Source organism: Bubalus bubalis, chromosome 24 (genome assembly GCF_019923935.1).
Source record: "Bubalus bubalis isolate 160015118507 breed Murrah chromosome 24, NDDB_SH_1, whole genome shotgun sequence".
NCBI lineage: Eukaryota > Metazoa > Chordata > Mammalia > Artiodactyla > Bovidae > Bubalus > Bubalus bubalis.
In genome coordinates this window covers 32,261,163-32,280,029 of record NC_059180.1, presented here as the reverse complement: position 1 = coordinate 32,280,029, position 18,867 = coordinate 32,261,163, and the positions used below count along the sequence as shown (strand labels likewise).

Below are 18,867 nucleotides of genomic sequence, written 5' to 3'. Positions count from 1 at the left end.
AAATGCTGGGATTTGTGGGTTCTCGCAGCCGGCTATTTACCCTAAATAATGCAACACTTGCCACTAACTCATACTGATTGCTTTATTATTTGTCTCCAAGGAGAATACAAGTTCTGTGGATTCAGGAACTCAGTTTTGTTCACTGAGGTCATCCCAGCACTGAGAGTAATCAGTACATAAAAGACATCCAAAATCCAAATATTTGCGGAAGAACTGAACAATAAAGGGACGCTTTGTACCATCAGGCTCTTTGTCATTTTCTAAATATAAGATCATGGATTGATAGTATGACTTTTGAAATGTCAGCAGCCTCTCCCTGCCCACTGCCCCAGTTCTGCTGGGCTGGCCCCAGGCTGAGAAACCTCCAAGACTCCTGCCATCTCAAACACACACCTAGTCTCAGAAGGACACCCAGTTCTGTCCCCTGAGGCCCTGGTTGGTCAGTCACACCGTGTGTCCTATCCTCCCCCCTCCCCCCACCCACATCCGTGATGTCACAATGGCCACCCACGGCTGCCTTGATCAAGGGGAGAGGTCATCAAAGAGATGGAGAGAGAGGTAGGGGCTTCATGCGGCCTTCTGCCTTTGAGAAGTGTGGAGCCAGGCCGTTAATTCTCGGGGCAACGAGAAAAGGTCAACAGTAGGCAGACAGTGTTGTAAAGGTGCCACCACACTCACCACTTTGCAGCCAGGGGTCGGTCCTGGGTGCAGGAGTTCCCACACGTGGTCATGAAGGTGTGTGTGGGAAGGTGCTCGCTAGAGCACTCTGTGGGAAGAAAATTGACGGTCCCTGACTGTCCATCTTAAGGAAACAGTCCATTGTCGCGTCCATATCACAGCCATTCAGAAGAACACTGCATTTCATTCTTTTTAATGGCTGAGTAATAGTCCCTTGTGTATATAAAATATTGCCATTTGCACCAACCTGCAATGGACCTGGAGATTATGAAGTCAGACAGAGAAAGGCAAATATCATGTGATATTGCTTATATGTGGAATATTAAAGAAAAAGATACAAATGAATTTATTTACAAAATAGAAACAGACTCACAGACCTAGAGAATGAATTTATGGTTACTAGGGGAGATAAGGGGGAGGGATAGATTGGGAGCTTGGGGCTGACATACGCACACTCCTCTATTTAAAATAGATAGGCAATAAGGACCTACTGTACAACACAGGGAACTCGGCTCAGGACTCGGTAATAGCCTAAATGGGAAAAGAATTTGGAAAAGGATAGATACATGTATGCTTGCGTGCTTAACTGTTCAGTTGTGTCTGATACTTTGCGACCCCATGGACTGTAGCCCACCAAGCTCCTCTTTCTGTGGAATTTTCCAAGCAAGAATTCTGGAGTGGGGTGCCATTTCCTACTCCTGGGGATCTTCCAGACCCAGGGATTGGTCGCACATCTCCTGTGTCTCCTGCATCGGCACACAGATTCTTTACCATTGAACCACCTGGGAAGCCCAGATACATGTATATGTATAACTTAATCACTTTACTGTACACCTGAAACTAACACAGCACTGTTATTCAACTGTACTCCAAAATAAAATAAAAAAATAAAGAACTGTAACCAGAGCTATGTGACCTGATACGAAAGGAAGCCCACAGTGTCTCAAAATGCAGGGTATCACCCTTTGTCTGCAAAAATTTTTATATGTTCACATATGCATAGGGAAAAGTCCAGAATATAATATATTGACTTAGCAGTGGGGAGTGAAATTATGGAAGGTTTCACTCTCTGTTTTATTCATTTTTGTATTGTTTGGAATCTTTTACCAGTCTAGGGGCCATTGACATTGCTGGATACTTAGTGAGTTATTTCCATCATGGGAAAAAAAATAAAGGAAAATCATAATACCCGTTACCTTGTTCCCTGAGCAACTGCCATGTACCAGGAACCTATTTAATTGTCAGGTTATTTTTCTTTTTTTAGTACACTTTTCTTTTGGAAAAAGTTGAAAAGTTAGTTGCAAAGAGTTCCCATCTACTTCTCACCCAGTTTCCCCCATTGTTAACATCTTATGTCATCTTATAAAAACCAGTGTTGTAACGTTACTATTAACCAACTCCAGACTCTATTTGGATTTCACCAATTTTTCCACAAATGCCCATTTTTGTTCCAGGATCCAGTTCAGGGTATCACATCCAGTTTTCCTTGTTATTAACGTCGTGTTTGGGACGATGCGTCTGTCACAATAAACCAATTTTGATGCATTATTGTTAACTAAAGTCTAGACCTTATTCATATTCCCTTAGTTTTTCCTTCACATCCTTTTTCTGTTCCAGGATCCCATTTAATTATCATGTCTCCTTGGGCTCCTCTGGGCTGCGCTGGTTTCTCAGACTTCACTTGTCTTTGGTGTCTATGACAGTTTTGCGGAGCACTGGTCAGGTATTTTGCAGAAGGCCCCTCAGTTAGGGTTTGTCTGATGTTCTTCTCATGACTAGACTGGAGATTATGTGTTTGGAGGAGGAAGATCACAGAGGGAAAGTGTCGTTCTTCTCACCTCTGAACGAGGGCACGTGCTCTCGAGCCAACCTACTGTGGTTGAAGTGTCCCTTGATCACCGCTGAGGCACCGCGTGTCGGGTTTCTTTACTACTGTGTACAATATTATGCAGAGGGAAGTCACCCTGTGCAGCCCACATTGCAAGGGCTGGAAAGTTATGCCCCACCTCCTTGAGGGCAGAGTATGTGCACAAAGTCTTTGAAATGCTTCTGCCCTGGAGATTTGTCCGTGCTCCCTCATGTCTTTATTTCAATCCTACCTTTACATCAGTATAGACCTATGGGCATTTCATACTGTGGGTTATAATTCATGCTGTGCTTTATGGTATTGCTCAAGTTGTTCCCATTTTGGCCATTAGCTCTTCAGCTGGCCCCTTGTCCCTTTGACGTGCCCCACCATTGTGAGTTTCTGAGCACCTCCTTACGTTCTGGCTCTATTAGATACCCCAGGCCCATCTTGTATATTTCCTGTTTTAGACCTCAGCTCAGTTCAGTTGCTCAGTGGTGTCCAACTCTTTGCGGCCCCATAGACTGCAGCATGCCAGGCTTCCCTGTCCATCACCAACTCCCGGAGCTTACTCAAACTCATGACCATCGAGTCGGTGATGCCATCCAACTATCTCATCCTCTGTTGTCCCCTTTTCCTCCTGCCTTCAATCTTTCCCAGCATCAGGGTCTTTACCTAGAAATCAACCATTTCTACAAGGAACCCTAGTTCCTTTTATTGGAGGATGGCTTTAGAGATCAAAGACTGGATGCTGGATGTGCTTGTTGCTCTGGGGTGTTGTTTCTTTTAGGCCCTCTGGGAAACATACTTGCGTGTAATAACCTGTGTATATGTATGTGTGTGTGTGTGCTCAGTCACTCAGTTGTGTCTGACTCTTTGTGACCCCCTGGACTGTAGTCCACCAGGCTCCTCTTCCCATGGGATTTCCCAGGCAAGAATACTGGAGTGGGTTGCCATTCCCTTCTCCAGAGGATCTTCCCAACCCAGGATTGAACCTGCACTCCTGTGTCTCCTGCACTGGCAGGCGGATTCCTTACCACTGCACCAGCAGGGAAGCCCTTGTGTGTGAATACAAATCCATACATATTTCTATATGTAGCCTTCTGTATCACTGTTAAAGGTAAGTTCACCCTGATGTCTCTAACTCTGATCCACCACCACATGGATCATTCTAGGCTCCTCCCCTTGCTTAGTTACATAACTTCTCACCCAACAGTGGGAAACCTGGCTTCTAGAAATCTACCATCCATTTTCTCACATTGAACTCCAGCATGCACGTAGAGTGGTTTTAGAATTTTTAACCTTTATCCTGACACCTTTCCTTTTATAAATTTATTTAGTTGATATTTATTGAATGCCCTTTATGGTGAGCACTGTTCTACCCACAGTAAACAAAGCAAAGATCCCTGCCCTCATGGAGTTGATATCCTAATACAGGCGATGGAGCAAGAAGTATGATAAGTAAGTTGTTGAGTATGTTGTAGAGCAGGATGAGGATGGCTGGACCAGCTGGGGCTGGTTGGGACGAGCAGCGGTTTAGGGTAATCAGGGTAGGCCTTGTTGATGAGGTGACATTTGAGCAAATCCTGAAGGCAAGAAGGGAGTCAATGATGTGGATATCAGGGAGGCATGTCTCAGGCAGAAGGACCAGCCTGTGCAAAGGCTCCGGTATGAGGCTGTACCCGCTGTGTTCAAGGAACAGTCAGAAGGTTGGGGTGGCTGCAGCAGAGAGAGGTCAGGGGTTAGGGGAGGCAAAATCATAGAGGTAGGGGAGGGGTACCACATTATAGATGGCTTTCTTGGCCATGCTAAGGATTTGGCTTTTACTCTGAATGAGATGGAGACCACAGGTATGACATTCTCTGACTCGAGGGACCCCTTATGCTGCTGCTATGTTGGGAAGGGCAGGGGTGGGGACAGGGTGGAAGCAGAGGGCCCAGTGAGGAGGCTGTATCCATCACACAGAGAAGCGGCGACGGTGACTCAGACCAGGGTGGTCGCAGTGGGCTTGATGAGGAGGGGTTAGATTCTGGCTCAGTTTTGAAGATGGAGCCAACAGGACTTACTAGCAGCCTGAATGAGGGAAGCAAGAGAGAAAGAAGAGGGACTTCCCTGGTGGTCCAGTGGTTAAGAATCCGACAGCCAATACAGGGGACCCAGATGCAATCCCTGGTCCGGGAAGGTTCCACGTGCCACAGGGCAGCTAAGCCCATGTGCTGCAACTCCTGAGCCCCTGCTTTCTAGAGCATGTGATCCGTACAAGAGAAGCCACCGCAGTGAGAAGCCCGGGCACCACAGCTAGAGAGTGGCCCCCGCTTGCCACAGCTAGAAAGAGTCCATGCACACCACAAAGACCCAGCACAGCCAAAAATAAATGATAAATTATTTAATTAATTAAAAAAAAAAAAGTAAAAGAAGAGTCAAGGATGGTGCTGAGGCTTTTCGCATGAGCACCCGGAAGGGACCAAGTTGCCAATAACTGAGATGGAACAGGCGACAAGAAGGCTTGGGGGAAAGGTCCAGAATTCAGATGTCTCCAAGGAGGTATTGAGCCGGCAGTTCAGTATCTGAGCCTGACGTCTGGGCTGAAGGTGATATATTTGGGCATCTTGCGTATTTAACTTACAAGACTGGGTCATTTTACTGTCTCAGTTTCCTATCGCTGCTGTGACATCGTATCACAAACTACAGCGCAAAACAGCACAAATTTATTGTCTCCACAGTTCTGCAAGTTAGCATTCCAGAACTGGTGGTCTGGGGGTAGAATCAAGGTGTCCCCAGGGCCGCGGTCCTCTCTGGAGGCCCCGGGGGAGAGCCCGTCCCCTCGCCTCTCGCAGCTTCTGGCCGCCGCGCTCACAGTGCCCCCTGCCCTCCTTCCTCAACCGCCCCCGACCCTGGCCCTCCTGCCTCTTGCCTTTTCCGGTAGCTCATGATTGCACTGGGCCCACCTGGACACTCCAGGATAATCGCCCCGTCTCAAGATCCTCAATCTCAGCAAATTTGCAAAATCCTTTTGCCGTGTAAGGTAACATGTTCATGTTTGGGGATTCAGACATCTCAGGGCGCCCACTGTGAGCATCACAGGGGTGAGCGGAGATGGAGATGAAGACAGTCCCCAGCACTGGGCCTGGGCCCTCCCAGTTTCGGGGGGCTGAGGAGCAGCTGGGGCCGAGGGAGCCGGGGGAGTGTCCTGGAAGCCATGTGGAGGAGGGGCACCGGGCGGAGGGAGAGGCGACGGCTGCTGTCAGTACAGAAACGATGGCTTTTCCTTCCTCTCTTTGTACCAAGTCTGGGTAGATTGCCCTCTCAAGACACACCTCGATTCAGACAAGCCATGTGTTAGGGGCCCACCTGCCACCTGGGCTTGTGGCTCCTGTGTTTGGAAAGTTCAGCACACGGTGATGAGCCGTGAGCTCTCACAGAGGGACACAGACTAGGTGACAGTTCATCGCAGCCCCCCTGGCCAGCATCGGAGCCAATCTCAGCACTCTAGGCGGGGAGGTCAAGGGGCAGGGGGCGCTGACTGCGAGCTTACAGCGTTGTTGCCTTGGAAGTCTGCCTGCTCCCAGAATACTCACCTGCAGGGTGGGCTTCACGTGTTACTGAGAGCTGCTTTGCCTTTTTTTTTTTAAATATAAATTTATTTATTTTAATTGGAGGCTAATTACAATATTGTATTTGTTCTGCCATACATTGACATGAATCCGCCACGTGTGTACATGTGTTCCCCATCCTGAACCCCCCTCCCACCTCCCTCCCCATCCTATCCCTCTGGGTCATCCCAGTGCACCAGCCCGAGCATCCTGTACCATGCATCGAACTTGGACTGGCGATTCATTTCACATATGATAATATACATGTTTCAATGCCATCCTCCCAAATCATCCCACACTTTCCCTCTCCCACAGAGTCCAAAAGACTGTTCTATACATCTGTGTCTCTTTTGCTGTCTCACATACAGGGTTATCGTTACCATCTTTCTAAATACCATAATTATGCATTAGTATACTGTATTGGTATTTTTCTTTCTGGCTTACTTCACTCTGTATAATAGGCTCCAGTTTCATCCACCTCATTAGAACTGATTCAAATGTATTATTTTTAATGGCTGAGTAATACTCCATTGTGTATATATATGCACCACAGCTTTCTTATCCATTCATCTGCTGATGGACATCTAGGTTGCTTCCATGTCCTGGCTATTATAAACATTAAAACATCCGTCAAAACATTTCATTTGGGAGGTTAATTCATTTATCCTAATGAATTGCTTTTTTAAAAAATTTTAAGTGATTTTAGGTTTACAGATAATTGTGCAGCAAGTACTGGGAGTTCTCATATACCTCCTCTCCAACCCCTCCCCCCAGTCCCCTCCCCACTTTCCCCCTGTTATTATTAACATCTTGGGACTTCCCTGGTGGTCCAGTGGTTAAGAATCCGCACTTCCACTGTAGGGGACACAGATCCAAAACCTGGTCCAGGAACTAAGCTCCTCTATGCCGAGAGGTGTGAGCAAAAAACCAAAAACATCTTGCATTGCTGTGGTACCTTTGTTATAATTGATGAACCAGTATTGACACATCAGCTCAAGTCTTTGGCTTATATTGGGCTTCGTGGGTAGCTCAGCTGGTAAAGAATCTGCCTGCAATGCAGGAGACCCTGGTTTGATCCCAGGGTCAGAAAGTTCCCCTGGAGAAGGGATAGGCTACCCGCTCTAGTATTCTTGGGGCTTCCCTGGTGGGAATTCTTGGGCTTCCCTGGTGGTTCAGACAGTAAAGAATCGGCCTGCAATGCGGGAGACCTGGATTCAATCCCTGGGTTGGGAAGATCCCTTGGAGGAGGGCATGGCAACCTACTCTGTTCTTGCCTGGTGAATCCCCTGGGCAGAGGAGCCTGGCAGAGTCCATGGGGTCTCAAAAAGTTGGGCACGACTGAGGGACTCAGCACAGCACAGCATGTGGCTTATATTAGGGTTTGACAGATGTATAATGACATGTGTCCCCCCATGACAGTGTCCTACAGAATAATTTCATGGCCCTAAAACTCCTCTGTGCTCCAGCTGTTCATCTCTTCTTCCTTTCCCAGCAACCACTGATCTCTTCACTGTCTCCATAGTTTTGTCTTTTCCAGAATATTACATAAATTATTCTTTAGAGAATTCATAGACCCAATTTTGTAAGTATATTCACCAAATACTCACAGTAAATGTGGAATTGAAATGAGAGGCCCTCACGTTAAACTTTGTGCAGTTCTCGATGAATCATTTTTAAAGAGCACGTACTCGTTAAAGTCATGTTAACAGAGCTTCTCAGGAATGTGGAGTATCTTATCCTCAAATCTCTGGCTTAAAACATCAACCGTTTTAGGCAGACCCAAACCTGCCCCCGACTCCTCCCTTATTCCTCGTTCCCCGAATGTTAGTGCTCATCCTTCCAGGGCCCGTCTTTATAGTCATACGTGTAGGTTCCCAATGCGAACATTTTGGGGTGCTGAAATCTTTGGCTGGCATCATACCGCCTGTATCTTGTGACTTGCTTTGTTTGCTGGGTTTTGTGTGTGCGGCTCACCCCTGTGGACACACGAGGGTGAGATGAGTGCATTTGCACTGTTGCACACAGCCTTTCCGCTCGTGTCTTCATTTCCTTGTGATGCATACTTAGGCTAATTCAAGTTCTCTCTGTGACCATGCTCAAGGCTTATTCTGGAGTTCATCTGTACACTAATAGTTCTCAGATTTCAGCACGCACCTGAGTCACCTGGAGGGCTTGTGCAAACACCTGTAGCTGCCACGCAACCCAAGGGTTTGGGTTGTTTGGGGTTTTGTTTTCCTTTTGTTCAGTGTGTCTGGGGTAGAGCCTGTGGACTTGCATTTCGTTTTTGTTTTTTTTTTTTTAACTTATTTTGTTGAAGTCTAGTTGATTTATTTATAATGTGTTAATTTCTGCTGAACAGGAAAGTGATTCAGTTATATCCTTTTTCATATTCTTTTCCCATCATGGCTGGTTAGCGGATATTGAATATAGTCCCCTGTGCCATACAGCAGGACCTTGTTTGTGCATACTGGGTATAATGGTTTGCATCTGCTGATCCCAGCCTCCCAGTCCATCCCCCCCGCCCGCCCCCCGGCACCCCCCACCCCACCCCCAGCAACCACAAGTCTGTTCTCCGTGGAGTCTGTTTCTGTTTTGTAGATAGTGTCATATTTTAGATTCCACACACAAGTGATATCATCTGGTATTCGTCTTTCTCTGCCTGACTTACTTCATTTACTACGATCACCCCTGTTGCTGCTGTTCAGCCGCTCAGTCGTGCCCAGCCCTTCTCGACACCTCCAGTGCGCCTCTCTGATCTCTTTGTGTCCGACTCTCTGATCATCTCGAGGGGCCTGCATTTCTAACAAGTTTCCAGGTAGTTTCGAGCCTGCGGGTCTGAGGGCCACGCTCTGAGAGCCCCTGCAGGAGAAGACTGTGGGGCTGTAGGACAGGCGTGCTTTGAACTTGACCCCAGGTGCTACCTGGCTTGCAGATGTCTCAGGTCACACACACACAGCCCTGCCCATTGTCCTTGTCCTCATGAACGTTCCTCACTGTCTAGCTTTACCTTTTTTTTTTACCAGTCTGATGGGTGGCTTGCTATTCTCTCTCTCTCTCTTTTCTTTTCCTTTTTTTTTTTGTGACCAAACCTCTTCTATTTGAATAATTCTAGAATACAGGAAAGCTGCAAGGTGAGCACAGAGTTCCCATAAACCGCCTCGCCCAGCTTCCCCCATTGTTCTCATCTTCTGTCACCTCCTATGAAAACTAGAAACACCGCACTGCTACATCACCATTCACCATGCCATGCAGACTGTATTCAGATTTCAGGTGTTTCCACTAATTTCCTTTTTCTGTTCCAGGATATAAATCAGTATTCCGCCTTTCATCTGGTATATACCTTTAAAAACTAACTTAGTGATAAGCAGACCTGGGGAAACCAGCCCCTCCGCCCGCCGCCAGCTCACAGGTACAGATGTGTTTCGTGAGGAGTGGGAGAAGAGGCGGTGCTGGAGGCCCAGGGGCTTGGCTCCCTCCTCTGTCTCTGGCCAGCCAGATGCGGTGGGGGCTTTGTCCTCCCTGCAGGCCCTGGGGCCACTGTAATTAGAGGGATCGGGGACATCCTGGGCTTTTACCTCTTGGGGACATGGGAGAGACTAGGGAGGGGACCCCAGTCCCCTGTGTGGAGGTGGCTGAGGCAGAGGAAGAGGCTTGGAGGGGGCTGGACTTAAAATCTGGGTCTTTCACTCCTGAAGCAGGTGTGGGCCAGCCCTGTGCTGCTGTGGGGAAGACAGTGGAGAGACCCCGAGCCTCCCAGGGCCTCCCAGGTGGGGAGACCCTCAGTGAACAAAGACTCACACAAATACACACATGAAACAAATCGCCACTTGTGTTAAATGCCGCACAAAGGAAAAAGTCAAGGTTGTAAGAGGGAGATGGAAGGGAAGACCTAGTGTTAGTTGGGGATACAGTCTGGGCAGCATCTCTGGTAAATGAGCTTTAAGTGAGACTCCACAGCACAGGTTGGAGTTGGCTGGAGCCCAGGGAGGGGTGTCTTAGGCAGTGGACCAACCCTGAGGAGGGAGAGAGTTTGGGGAGTCAGAGGACGTGGAGAGGACCAGAGGCTGGGGTGCAGTGAGAGAGCATGGCACAGGTGCCAAGGGACCTTGGACAAATCGCCTGTCCCTCCTCCAATCTGCCACTCACCAATCTGCTCAATACTGGAGCCCAGCGGTGTGGGCTACCCCCTTGGCCTCTTGGTTGTTCTTGGAGGTGCCAGGCTGTCACTACCCAGAACCGAAGGCCTGGAATCCCTCACTTCCAAGTCCCATGGGCCCCCAGAGCTGGCCTGAGACAACCCCTCTCCCCTCCCCTGCACACACCCATCCTCACCTCCTCCATTCAGCATGCTGCAGACACCCAGGATCCCAGGGACCCCCTGGCTAGCCTTCCAACATGAGGTGTTCCAGCCTCAGGACCTTTGCACGGGCCATTCCCTCTGCCTGGAACACTCTGGCCCAGAGCCTTGTGGCTGGCTGCTGCTCGTCATGAGACCCTTGACTCTTCAGAGAAGTCCCCCCCGGCCTCCCTGTCTAATGTTTCTCCTCCTCCTCATCATTATCACAGCTCCCTGTTTTGCTTGTCATAGCCCTGATAGGATCTGAAGTCATCTTTCTGTGTTTACTCTTTACTCCTCAGCCTTATCTGTCTTGTTCCTGCACATCCCCAGGGCCCAGCACAGGGAGCGAAGGTGCGTTCTAAACGCTCACTGAATGGACCCCATTCTGTCCCCTCCTTTGTTCTCCGTAGTCACAAGTTGCTGAAGCCCTCTCCCCGGGAATACTGCTTCCAGAGCCATCAGAGATTCTCCCCTCAATCCTTCTGGGGTCATAGAGAGCTTCTCAGAGAACCGGAAGAGAACTGTGGCCTCTGCCTACCTCCCAGCACTCAGTATTTTATGTCATGTTCAAGGTGGTACCAGCTTCTCTGCCACTGCCCCGCAGTTCTGGGTAAGGGCACCTGACCTACAGAAAATTCTGGAAAAATCAGGTCAACAAACATGTGCCATGCATCCGGGAAGGTGTGAGGCAGGCCCTGTCCCCCAGACACGGGCTCCTTGGGCACTGACTGGGGCACTGCCCAGTGCTCCTCCAAGGGGGTGCGACAGCAGGACCGCACACCAGGCTCTGCACTTGGGCTGAGGTGAGGAGGCGAGGCTGTTGTTATCTATGACCAGCAGCCTTTATGGAGGTGTGGGCCTTTGAGTGGGGTTTTGAGGGGTGAACAGGAGCTCACAAATCCAATGAGAAAGGGTGCTAAATGTATGATTCATTAAAAATCTCATTCTAAATGAAAAACAGTTTGGGGGTCAGTTATCTCCCTTGTCAGATTGCCCAACCATGATTGCTGAGAAATTCCAGCAGACCCCATTGAGCAAATGAGTCGTGTGTGTGTGTGCGTGCTCAGTCAGTGGTGTCCAACTCTTTGTGACCCCATGGACTGTAGCCCACCAGGCTCCTGTGTCCATGGGATTTCCCAGGCAAGAATACTGGAGCGGGTTGCCCTTTCCTTCTCCAGGGGATATTCCCGACACAGGGATCAAACCTGGGTCTCTTGCGTCTCCTGCCTTGGCAGTCGGATTCTTTACCATGGTACCACCTGGGAAAGTCCGCAAATGAGTTACTTGGGGTCAAATAATTTCAAAAAGAAAATTAGAAAAGCCTCTGGAAAAAAAAAAAAAAAACTAAACTATTTTTACTCAAAAAAAAAGATGTTTAATGTGGCTCACAGGTCCTTTGGTAAGTTTGCTGTGATGTGGAATGGGGCCTCTGAAGTCTGGAAACAGGTCTGGACAGCCAGAGAGGAAAACCATTTACCAGTCTCTTATAAAGTTAAACATACACCTACCTTATAACCTGACAGCCCCACTTATAGGTATTTACCCAAGAGGAAAGAAAGCCTGTGTCCACACAAAGACCTGTTCACAGATGTCCACGCAACTCTAACAGCCCTCAACTGGAAACATCCCAAATATCCATCAACAGGGGACTGAGTAAACAAATTGAGGAGCATCTGTGTAGTAGGACACGTCTCAGCAATAAAACGGAGCAGAAAGCCCATCACATGGCATCACACATGACCCTCACCCTCGTCACACTAGGTGAAAGAAACCAAGAAAGGCACGTGCTGTGTGACTGCTTGCTTTGTACACAGGTCAAGAACAGGCGTGACTAGCTGATGTTTCTAGAAGGCAGATTGAGGGGTGGGGTGGGGGGTAGGGTTGGGAATGGGCATAAAGAAACTTTCTGGGAGGCTGGGAATGCCCTTGATCTTAATTTGAGTGGTGACAGTATATATGTGTGTGTATATATTTATTTATTTATTTATTTATTTTTTAAAGGGGAGGGGGTGCTTCACTGGTGGCTCAGTTGGTAAAGAATCTGCCTGCAATGGGGGAGACTAGGTTCAATCCCTGGGTCAGGAAGAGCCCCTTTAGAAGGGAATGGCAATCCACTCCAGTATTCTTGCCTGGAGAGTTCCATGGACAGAGGAGCCTGGTGGGCTGCCGTCCGTGGGGCCACAAAGAGACACACTAAGCAACTTGTGTGGGGCTTGGCTGGGGCACAGGGGTCAGGAAGGGCATAAAGAAACCTTCTGGGTGGCTAGGAATGCCCTTGGTCTTGATTTGAGTGGTACGGGTATTAAAAAAAAATTGTCAAGCTGGGCCCTGATGATTAATGTAGTTCATACATTTGTTATGTAAATGTTATTCCTTAAGAAAATCAAAAGCAGTCCTTGGCGGCTCACTGAACACTGCTCCCGGGATGATAAGGCACTTGTGTGACTGTGTGACGGGAAAGAGAAACTCAGCCAGCCGCCAGCCAGGTTTTATTTTCACTTTCCCGCCTAGTCTGCGGTTGGCGGGGCTGTGCAGAGACAGGCACGTGAGCGGCTCCCCAGGGAAGGCTGCCAGGAGCCCAGGTCCCCAGCTTCCCAGGTCAGCTCCCTGGCTGCAGCACCTCCCCTGGGACTCCCTCCAGGCGGGGCCTCCTTTTTCTCAAAGCCCCCATCCTCCGTGCTTGGTGTATCAAGACAAGAATGCAGAAAACATGAACGGTTATGAGCCCCCGTGTTGTTTGTTTTTTCAATTAAAAATTTAAAAATATCAGCCATATGAACAGACACACAGACATAGAGAACAGACTGGACACTGCAGGGGAAGAAGAGAGTGGGCCGGGTTGAGAGTAGCATTAAAATATACACATTACAATGTGTGCAATAGATAGCTAGGGGGAGGTTGCTGTATAACACTGGGAGCTCAGCCTGTTGCCCTGTGATGACCTAGAGGGGTCGGGAGGGTGGGGGGAGGGAGGCTCAAGGGGTGGGGGGTCGGGGGGACGGGTATGTGTTTACTTAGGCTGGTTCACGTTGTTGTCCGGCAGAAACCAGCTCAACATTGTAAAGCAATTATCCTCCAATGAAAACTGAAAAGTAAAAAAATAAAGTAATCCGTGGAAGATTACAAAAACTCAGCCATAAAAAAGAAACAAAATTTTGGCATTGGCAGCAACACGGATGGACTTGGAGGGCATTATGCCAAGTGAAATGAGTCAGGCAAAGACAAATACTATATAATACAATTTTATATGTGAAATCTAAGAAACACAACAGATTAGTGAATAGGACCAAGAAAAAGAAGCAGACTCACATACGTAGAGAACACGCTCGCTCGTGGTTACCGTGGCAAGAGGAAAAGGGGAGGGGTAGTAGGAGTAGGAGAGTAAGAGACGCAAAATATGAGGTAAAATAAGTGAAGTCGCTCAGTCATGTCTGACTCTTTATGACCCCGTGGACTGTAGCCCACCAGGCTCCTCCGTCCATGGGATTTTCCAGGCAAAAGTACTGGAGTGGGTTGCCATTGCCTTCTCCAGGGGATCTTCCAGATCCAGGGATCAAACCTGTGTCTCCTGCATTGTAGACACGCTTTTACCATCTGAGCCACCTGGGAAGTCTATAAAATAAGTTACAAGCAAATATTGTATAACACAGAGTATATAGCCTGTGATCTGTAATAACTATAAATGGAGCATAGCCTTTAAAAATTATGAATCACTATGTTGTACATCTGTAATTTATTTAATATTATACATCAGCTATACTTCAACTTAAAAAAGCTAGGGAATTCCCTGGCAGTCCAGCAGTTAGGAGTCTGTGCTTTCACTGTCGAGGGTCCAGGTTTGATCCCTGGTTGGGGAACTAAAATCCCACAAGCATGCCCCACCCCCTAAAAAGAAAGCGTAGAAGAAGGGCACCCAAACGAATTATGTCCAAATGTGTTCGTCTGGGAAACATGGAATTTGTGCTCTACCGAACTATTACCCTTGTTTTCCCCTGAAGGTTGGAGTAAAGAAAGAAGAGACAATGGACCCTTCAACAGAGCTGCCTTGTTCTGGGTGACATGATCCCACACTTGGGGTGGTAGTTTTGTGGTTTAAAAAAAAAAAGAAAAAAAGCCAATAATTTGAGAGGAGAGCTTTGAGAGTGCTTTGAGAGCTGTTTACAGCTGTCCCCAGGCCCTCTGGGTCTGTTAAAATGCAGGAGCCTGCAGGCGTCATCCAATGAGGGTGTCAAGGAAGACTCCAGGAGGAACCCTCAGGGTCCATGTCCTCAGCCCCCCGTTTAAAGACGCGGAAGCCGATGCTGGCCCACACTGGCACTCTCATCCCCGAAGCCCCTCTTGGAAGCCTCCATTTTACAGACAGATTGACTGAGGCTGAAGGGGATGAACTGACTTATCCAAGGTGAAAGCCAATGGGAGAACTGGGGTCTGAGGTTCTTTTCCTCCCCCCTGGGTGAGCCTGGTGCAAGGGAAGGCGTGGCCATCTTCTCTCCCCAGACCCTTCCCTCATCCCGCAGCTTGGGGAGACCTGGCCTGAGATGCAGATGGTGGCCCTTCGCCTGTCAGGATGATAGTGGGGCACAGCAGCCAGCCCTGCCCTGGCACCTGGGGCTGGCGGGAGGCCCTCCCTCGTCTTCCTGCCAGGATAGGGGCCAAGGGTCCGCCTGCTCTGGGTGGGCAGCATGCCAGGTAAACGCCAGCGCTTTGCTGCCTGGACAGGTCCTGCCACTCTCCGCTCCCAGGCTTTGGGTCCAAAGGACACGGCAGAGGGACAGAGAAGGGAAGCCACTTATGGACTCAGGCGGAAATGGGACAGGCATGTATAGCCCTCTGAACCTTGGTTTCCTCATCTGGAAACGGCTGGTAAGATCAACCTTACCAGTGGTCCAGTGGTTGAGAGTCTGCCTGCCAGTGTAGGGGACACGGGTTCGAGCCCTGGTCCAGGAACTAAGATCCTACATGCTGTGGGGAAACCGCTTATCCCGAGAGCCACAACTACTGAAGCCCACACACCCTAGAACCCGAGCTGCTCAACGAGAGATGCCACCACACTGAGAAGCCCACACACCACAGCTAGAGAGTAGCCCCTGCTCGCCGCAACTAGAGAAAGCCCTCGTGCAGCAGTGAAGACTCAATGCAGCCAAAAAAAAAAAAACAATCAACCTTACAGGGTTAGCAACCCCACCAGAGCAGGGCCTGGCACGTGTGTGGAAGGCAGTAGAAGGCGGTGGTTAGAGCCGGGGTTCTGGAGCAGGACTCACTGTGTGTGTGCTCACTCGTGTCTGACTCTTTCTGACTCTATGGATTGTAGCCCGCCAGGCTTCTTGTCCGTGGGATTTCCCAGGCAAGAATATGGGAGTGGGTCACCATTTCCTCCTCCAGGGGATCTTCCCGACCTAGAGATCGAACCCAAGTCTCCTGCATTGGCAGGTGGATTCTTTACCACTGTGCCAACCTGGGAGCGGGATTACTTGGGTTCAAATCCCAGCTCTCCAGATGGACAAGCTGGGTTTAGAAAAGGCAGAGGAACCAGAGATCAAATTGCCAACATCCAGGTAACTTTACACCCCCAGATGGCACCTCCAGCAATGAAGCAGGTTACTTCCACCTCGGGTTTTTTTCCTGGCTCCTTGAAGCCAACAGCTTGTGAATGACATCCATCCAAGCGAGAAGCCAGTTAAGTCGCCATGGCAACAACTGTGCAAAGGTGGCCTGAGCCGGTGAGGGATGGAGGGGTTTGCTGGACTCTGTTTTTCTGATAAAGGAACCTTTAGATCAGCTCTTGCAGGTCTAAAACCATGGCCGGTAGACCAATAACATTCAAGAATGTGGTCATCGAGTTCTTTCCACACAAGTGGGAATTTCTTGACCCTCTTCAGATGAAATTGTGCTGTGATGTGATTGATGGTGGAGGACTATAGTAACTTGGTCTCACTAGGACATTCCATTTCTAAGCCAGACATGATTGCATTATTGGAGCAAGGAAAAGATCCCTGAATGGCTGTGAGGGAAGAAACAGGAAGCTGGAATACAGGAGCAGACAGCCAGGCCTCCATGATGGCATCAGCTATACCACTAAAGGAGGAGAAACTCCTGGATGTCAAATGAAGGGAGCTCCCAGGCTGAATACTAATGTGAGAATTCACCACTAAGGGCATTGCTGGAGCATTTCGAAGAGGTTACTGCCAGTATTACAACAGGTATTTCAACATGAAGAAAGGGAGCATCCCTGAGCTTTCTATGGTGCTGACAGCTTATGTGCTTTTCAGCTGTTGCCGTTCTTACAAGGAGCTTAAACAAGAGCAGTCAAGGAGTACCGTTGAAGAAGACACACTGCATTCCTAACCATGACCTTCGCCGGGCCCCGCTGAATCCTTTCATATCCTAATGGAGAATTAATACCCAATAAAAGATGACTGGTTTAAAAAAAAAATGCCAATATCCATTGGATCATAGAAAAAGCAACAGAGTTTCAAAAAAAATCTAATTCTGCTTCATTGACTATACTAAAGCCTTTGATTGTGAGGATCACAATAAACTGTGAAAGATTCTTACAGAGATGAGAATACCACACCACCTTACTTGTCTCCTGAGAAACCTGTATGCAGGTCAAGAAGCAACAGTTAGAACTGGACATGGGACAACGGACTGGTTCCAAATTGGGAAAGGAGTTTGTCAAGGTTGCACATTGTCACCCTGCTTATTTAACTTACATACAGAGTACATTGTGTGAAGTGCTGGACAAGACGGAGAAATATCAACAACCTCAGATGTGCAGATGATGCAACTCTAATGGCAGAAAGTGGAAAGGAACTAAAGAGTGTCTTGATGAAGGTGAAAGAGGAGACTGAAAAGCTGGCTTAAGACTTAACATTCAAAAAACTAAGACCATGGCATCCAGTCCCATCACCTCATGGCAAATAGTTGGAGAAATGACAGAAACAGTGACAGATTTTATTTTCTTGGGCTCCAAAATCACTGCAGATGGTGACAGCAACCATGAAATTACAAGATGCTTGCTCCTTGGAACAAAAGCTATGACAAACCTAGAAAGCATATTAAAAAGCAGAGACATTACTTTGTCGACAAAAGTCTGTCTAGTCAAAGCTATAGTTTTTCCAGTAGTCATGTATGGATGTGAGAGTTGAACCATCAAGAAGGCTGCTGCCGTTGCTCCTGCTAAGTCGCTTCGGTCGTGTCTGACTCTGTGCGACCCCACAGACAGCAGCCCACCAGTCTCCCCCATCCCTGGGAGTCTCCAGACTAGAATAGACCCCACAGACAGCAGCCCACCAGGCTCCCCCATCCCTGGGAGTCTCCAGACTAGAATACTGGAGTGGGTTGTCATTTCCTTCTCCAATGCATGAAAGTGAAAAGCAAAAGTGAAGTCGCTCAGTTGTGACCGACTCCTAGCGACCCCATGGACTGCAGCCTACCAGGCTCCTCCGTCCATGGGATTTTCCAGGCAAGAGTACTGGAGTGGGGTGCCATGATGCTTTCATTGTGGTGCTGGATAAGACTCTTGAGAGTCCCTTGGACAGCAAGGAAACCAAACCAGTCAATCCTAAAGGAAATCAATGCTGAATATTTATTGGAAGGACTGATGCTAAAGCTGAAACTCCAATACTTTGTCCACCTGATGCAAAGACCCTGATGCCTGGAAAGATGGAGGGCTTGAGGAGAAGGGGGGGGACAGAGGATGAGATGGTTGGATGGCATCACCGACTCAATGGACATGAGGTTGAGCAAGCTCCAAAGATGGTGAAGAACAGGGAAGCCTGGTGTGCTGCAGTCCATGGGATTGCCGAGCCGGACACAACTGAGTGACTGAACAACAACAACGCAGTTCTGGAGACCAGAAATCTGAAACCAAGGTCTCCACAGGGTTGGTTTCTTCTGGAGGCTCTGGGAGAGAATCCCCAGGCCCTCTCCCCACTTCTGGAGGCCGCCAAAGAGCTTTGGTGTCCCTTGGGTTGCAGACGTGTCACTCCAAGCTCTGCCTGCATCATCACATGGGCTTCTTGTCTCTGGAGTTAGGGCCCACCCTCATCCAGGATGAGCTCATCTTGAGAGCCTTATTATTATTATTTAATATTTACTTATTTGGCCGCGCTTGGTCTTAGTTACAAAACGCAGGATCTTTGATCTTGGTTGCAGTATGAGGGGTCTCTAGTTTCGACATGTGGGATCTAGTCCCCCGACCAGGGGTCAAACCTGGGCCCTTGAAAGGACTCTAAGGAAGCTGTCTGAAAATAACAACAAGGATAGTAGTGAATCCGCCTGCAATGCAGGAGACACAGGAGGCTCGGGCTCGATCCCTGGGTTGGGAAGATCCCCTGGAGAAGGAAATGGCAACCCACTCCAGTATTCTTGCCTGGGAAATCCCATGGGCAGAGGAGCCTGGCAGGCCA

General features: G+C 48.6%; 1 pseudogene; it reads left to right on the top strand.

The window, feature by feature from the left end:
- The first annotated feature begins 16,513 nt into the window (after positions 1-16,513).
- On the top strand, positions 16,514-16,801 carry LOC102408862 (annotated as a pseudogene).
- Positions 16,802-18,867: the final 2,066 nt, after the last annotated feature.